We start from the raw sequence: 6,000 nt of genomic DNA, 5'->3' as shown, positions 1-6,000 counted from the left end.
TGCTCAATGGTTATGCTGGGAAGAAAGGACATGCTCGGAAGAGGTTCAGCACATCCTCTTGGAAAGCAGGCAACCCTCCACATGCCGAGCCTACTTGGTGAAGTTGTCTCAGTTTTACCGATGGCTGACTGAATGGGATGTTTCCCCCATGGCTGCCCTGATCCAGCTAATTTTGGACTACCTTCTTCACCTTAGAGCCTAGGGCCTGGCGCCCTCGTCTGTGAAGGTGCACTTGGCGGCCATATTGGCCTTCCACCCGCCAGTGCAGGGGCACACGGTATTCTCTCATGCCATGACTGGCCGATTCCTTAAGGGATTGGATCATCTCTTCCCGTACGTTTGGCCCACAGTCCCACAGTGGGACCTGAACTTGGTGTTGGACCGGCTGATGGGTCCCCATTTAAACTGCTAGCTACATGCTCCTGGTCGCACCTCTCGTGGAAGGTAGCCTTCCTGGTAGTGATCACATCAGCTAGGTGGGTCTCAGAACTCAGGGCCCCACATCCAAGCCCCCATACACAGTATTCCATAAGGATAAGGTCCAGGTCCACCCACGCCCTTTGTTCCTCCCAAAGGTAATCTCCGCCTACCACATGGGTCAGGACATTTTCCTGCCGGTCCTCTGCCCCAAGCCCCATGCGTCCAGTGAGGAGTGCCGCCTCCACACGCTGGATGTGAGATGGGCTCTGGCTTTTTACCTGGAGCGGACTAAGCTGTTCAGGAGGTCTGTGCAGCTGTTCATCACCTTGGCCAAACACATGAGGGGTTGGCTGATCTCCACTCAGCGGCTCTCCAACTGGAACACCTGGTGTATCCGTACCTGTTATGATCTGGCGGGACACCCCCCACCACCGATTGTGAGGGCACACTCGACTAGGGTGCAAGTCTTGTCAGCTGCCTTTTTAGCCCAGGTTCCCATTCAGGACATTTTCAGGGCTGCCACATGGTCTTCAGTTCACATGTTCACCTCACATTATGCGATCGGCTCCCAGGCTAGGGAAGACGCAGGATTCTTCAGAGCTGTGCTCCATCCCGAGAGTTTATGAACTCCTACCCACCTCCAGCAGATGCAGCTTGGAATCACCTATTGTGGAATGCACATGAGCAATCACTCGAAGAAGAAACACCAGTTACCTTTTCCATAACTGGTATTCTTCAAGATGTGTTGCTCATGTCTATTCCACATCCCACCCTCCTTCCTCCCTGATGGAGTTGTCTGGCAAGAAGGAACTGAGGGTGGGGGGAGTGTGCAGCCCCCCTTATACCACACCATAGAGGCACCACTCGAGGGGTTGCTAGGGGCGCTCCCCTAAGGGTACTGCTATGGGAAAAACTTCTGACACCAGTGCACATGGTGAACACACGCACCTATTGTGCAACACATCTCAAAGAACACCACTTAGGGAAAAGGTAATTGTGTTTTATTGATGGCATGTGACTTAGAGGAAGTAGGATAATAGATGTTACAAGCTGACATGCTCACTAGTATACAGGAAGGGTACTTGGGTATGGCAAAATGTAAATACAGAGCAGAGAGAGACTGTATTGGCCACAAATGAACAATGACAGAGAAAACTGTTAAAATGTGTGAAACATGTCAGTAATACCAAATAAACAGAAAAAAGATCCTATGTTTTTACACAATGAACAGTTAAGAGCATGGTATGAAATTGGCATGGATTTATTTACCTATGCTGGTAAAAACTATGTTTTGATGGTGGATTGTTATTCTCATTGGCTTCAGTGAGGATGCTGGTGTTAATGCCATGATCTTCCCACTTGCCATTACTGAGGGAATCCTGGTTAGTTTCTTTTCCTCCACTGACTAACATGCTTAAATTCAGCGGGTCGCCATGTCTGATCTGAGGTCACAGTCAGATAGGCCCCAGGGGCAGTTCTCCTGTCTGATAATGTTCCACAGTTTGATGGAAATGAATTTAAATAATTGGCTAGCGAGTATGGGGTTAAGCATGGAATGTTGAGTCCCAGGTATCCTCAATCCAACGGTTTTGTGGAGAATGGTGTGAAAATTGTTAAATGGCTTTTGGAAAAGGCCACTGCCACGGGTACAGAGCCATATTTGACTATACTGAACTATAGAGCAGCACCAATGAATCATGGACTGTCACCTGCAGAGAGCCTGTTTGGCAGAAAGCTGAAAACAAGACTCTGTAACTCAGTCGTGATCCCAAAAGGCAAAACTGACTTAGATGCCCATCTATAAATAGGGAAATAAGGCCAACCGGGAATTACAGACTAGTCAGCTTAACTTCAGTTCCCAGAAAGATAACGAAGCAGATATTTAAACAATCAATTTGCGAACACAGAGAAGATAATAAGGTGATAAGTAACAGTCAGCATGGATTTGTCAAGAACAAATCATGTCTTGCCAACCTAATAGCTTTCTTTGACAGGCTATCAAGCCTTGAGGATAAGGAGGAAGTGTTAAATGTGGTATATCTTGACTTTATTTAGGCTTTTGATACTGTCCCGCATGACCTCCTACATGTTATGATGCCTCAGGCTAATTTCAGAGTAGCAGCCGTGTTAGTCTGTATTCGCAAAAAGAAAAGGAGTACTTGTGGCACCTTAGAGACTAACAAATTTATCTGAGCATAAGCTTTCGTGAGCTACAGCTCACTTCATCGGATGAAGTGAGCTGTAGCTTACGCTCAAATAAATCTGTTAGTCTCTAAGGTGCCACAAGTACTCCTTTTCTTTCAGGCTGATTTGCTACTTTAAAAAAGTGCCAGGCAAATGAATAGTATAAAACAGAGAGACAGGCACTTTTGGGGAGTGTTGTTTTTAAAATGCTGGAAGCACCATGGAAAATAGAAAGTATGAAACCTGGATAAACAACACAGCCCACTGCACAAAAAATGCAGCTTCAAGCATTTTCTCTTTAAACATTTACACTTGCCTTGGCATGACATCAATAGGTGCGTGGGGTGTGTGGCTTGTTATTCACACACTTATCCAGGATCTCTTACCTTTCAATCCAGATCTCCAAGGATCACCTTTTTCTCCTGATCACAGAAAAAAAAACCCAGACCTATGGGATTTGTTGCTTTGAGTCTATGAGCTCAGTTCTCCTGTACAGGCACTGCCCTGCTTTGAGGGCAGCGTGGAGCCCTGCCCTGGTGGGAACTCCATATACATCAGGGAAGTGCAGTGCCCCAGAGACCTTTAAGAGTCCACTTGCTCTTCCACCCATGAAGGTGACACAACAGATGCATATCCTCTGGCCAGCATGGATTGGAGGGGAGGACATAGTCCAGCCCACCATCTTTGTGCAATGTTAGCATCTAAGAGTGTCCCAAGCCCTGCAGGGTCCTTGTCCCTCTTGCATGGAAGCCTGAGAGCAGGAAAATTGGGTTGCACACTTACCTCCTACTCTTGCACTTGCACAACTGCCCAGAGGTGATAGGTCCTTTGGAAATAAGAGGTAAGATAGGGCCAAATTGAGTAATGTGTAAAGGCGTGTAAGCTATACTGAGTGTAAGGGAGTGTGACACACTCGGGGCTTCTCTACAATAAAACCATTCTACCTGTTTCCAGCAATGGTGCCGCTGCCGGCCCAGGCTTTTCATGACACTATGCTGAGCCCAGCCCCTCTTAACCCAGTGCTGGCCCGCATGGAGGTGCCCTAATGGAGAATCTCAGGGCTGGTTTTTTACTACCGTTGGGCCCCACTCTCAGGGAAGGTAAATGAGCATGAGCCTAAATTGGTGAAAAGGGAGCTGGGAGTTGTGTGTTACACTCATTTAGACTCCCTTATTAGCCTTAGGGTACGTCTATACTTCAATCTAGGTGTGATTCCCAGGTCAAGGAGACAGATCGAATTTAACTCTGATTGAGTTAGTGCACTAAAACAGAACATAACTGCGGTGGTGTGAGCGGCAGGAGGTGCCAGCTGCTCTGAGTAGGTGCTCATCTGAGACCATGGGCACTTATTCAGGGAGATTACCCTCTCCCATCGCATGTACAGCAGCAGCAGCTACTCTCTATTATAAGCATGCTAATGCAATCAGAGCTAGCATCTCCTCGAGATGGGGGTTACACCCCAAACTCCAAGTGTAGCTTCACCCTTACCTAGACTCCCCCCTGAATTAGACTGATAATCTCAAGGATGGGGGAAGTGCTCCGAATCGAGATTCCCTAGTGATCAATTTCCTCTTGTTTACCCCAATACAACCTTGTTAATTTAATGATGATTATGCAGCATTGTAATTGAGAGGAGAACCTACCCTTCTGGGGATATGCATTGGGGAAATGTACCATGGAGGGAAGATGCAAATGGGTTAAGAATCTCTCCCTGCTATTAAAATCACATGCTGAATGAACAAAGTTATTCTCTGCCACTGTCAGCCCTGGGGCAATGGGACTCCGGCTGTCAGCCATCAGGAGCTGACTGCCTGAACAGTCAACACAGTGTCTATACAGACACTGTGTCTACCTAACTACATTGACCTAAGCACTATACCTCTTGTTGAGGTGGCATTATAAAGTCACTGTAATGGGTGACTTACATCAGTGGGAGCATAGGTGCTGACTCTGTGGGTGCTCTGAGGCTGGAGCACCCGTGGGGAAAAATTAGTGGGTGCTCTGCACCCACCAACAGCCAAGCTCCCCGCCCCACCTTACCTCTTCCTCCGCTTCCACCTCCTCCCCTGAGTGCGCTGTGTTCTCACTCCTCCACCTACCTCCCAGCACTTGCCACCTCCAAACATCTGTTTGGCAGCATAGCAAGCTCCAGGAGGGAGGGGGAGGAGCGGAAACATGGCATGCTCAGGGGAGGAGGTGGGGAAGAGGGAGGGCCGGGATTTGGGGAAGGAGTCGGAATAGCGGTAGGGAGGGGGTGGATTTGGTGCCTGAACTTTGGGGAAGGGGTTGGAATGGGGGGGGGCAGGAGGGGGCAGGGCAGGGGTGGAGTTGGGGCAGGGCCAGGTGCAGAGGCGGGTCGAGCACTCACCGGCTCGAGTAGAAGTCTCCGCCTATGGGTGGGAGCAGAATTGTAATGTAGATTCTTACAGAATTAGGTTGACGTAAGCTGCCTGAAATTTAAAGCAGCACCCCAAAGCCACCTTGCAGCCAAATGTCTAGGTTTGTGTATTTCCAATTATTTGAACCTTGCACCACCTCAACACTTTCCCTTGGAAAAAAGAAAAGGAGGACTTGTGGCATCTTAGAGACTAACAAATTTATTTGAGCATAAGCTTTCGTGAGCTACAGCTCACTTCATCGGCAAATTGTTCCATGATGCTATCCAGCTCCAACCTTGCTGTCATGTCTTTCTCAATTGAAAGGAGAGCAAGGTCACTCAGCCATGTCTCTGATAGTGTTGAATACATGTAGCATTTGACACGTCTTAATGTGAACACAACATTTCCATTTCTGGTAAAACATCATCAAGAGAACTTGACACTATGCAATTCAAGTAGCTATGGACTCCAAGTGACGAAATGAACACCTCCATGTCCTTTGTAACATAACACACCTTGAAAGACATAATCTCATGGACCAAGTCAAAAGGGAAATGTTAGTATTTTCCCAGGTGTTTAAGAATATCCTCCTCTGACTCATCTCAAGTTATATTTTGCAGTTGCCTGGGATGGAGGAAACCAAATGGAGTAGCTGTCTCTTTAAATCTCTCCATGAAGATTTTAGTTCCCTGATCACATTGTCTAAGGCCTTGAAGTATTTCCTTCAATGGTTATCCCTTCCTTATAACACAGAATCATGTGCAAATTCATCATGTGGTATACATGTCTTTCTTGTGGATTGGATAGTTTGTATTATGAAAACCCATTGCTTCCAACCTGCTCTGAAATTCATTTACAATTTCCTCATGCTTTTCTCCAGATATGAGTTTGCTGAGCTCATTCACTGTGCTCTCAAATGTCCAGAGGATTTGGAACAGGTCAATTTTCTTAGACTGAAGGATTCCATAAGCTGGGGCCATGATAACTAAGATCTTATGCCATCATAACACATTGAAGT

This window comes from Dermochelys coriacea, chromosome 16 (genome assembly GCF_009764565.3).
Source record: "Dermochelys coriacea isolate rDerCor1 chromosome 16, rDerCor1.pri.v4, whole genome shotgun sequence".
In the NCBI taxonomy this organism is placed as follows: domain Eukaryota; kingdom Metazoa; phylum Chordata; order Testudines; family Dermochelyidae; genus Dermochelys; species Dermochelys coriacea.
This window is presented reverse-complemented; position numbering follows the sequence as displayed.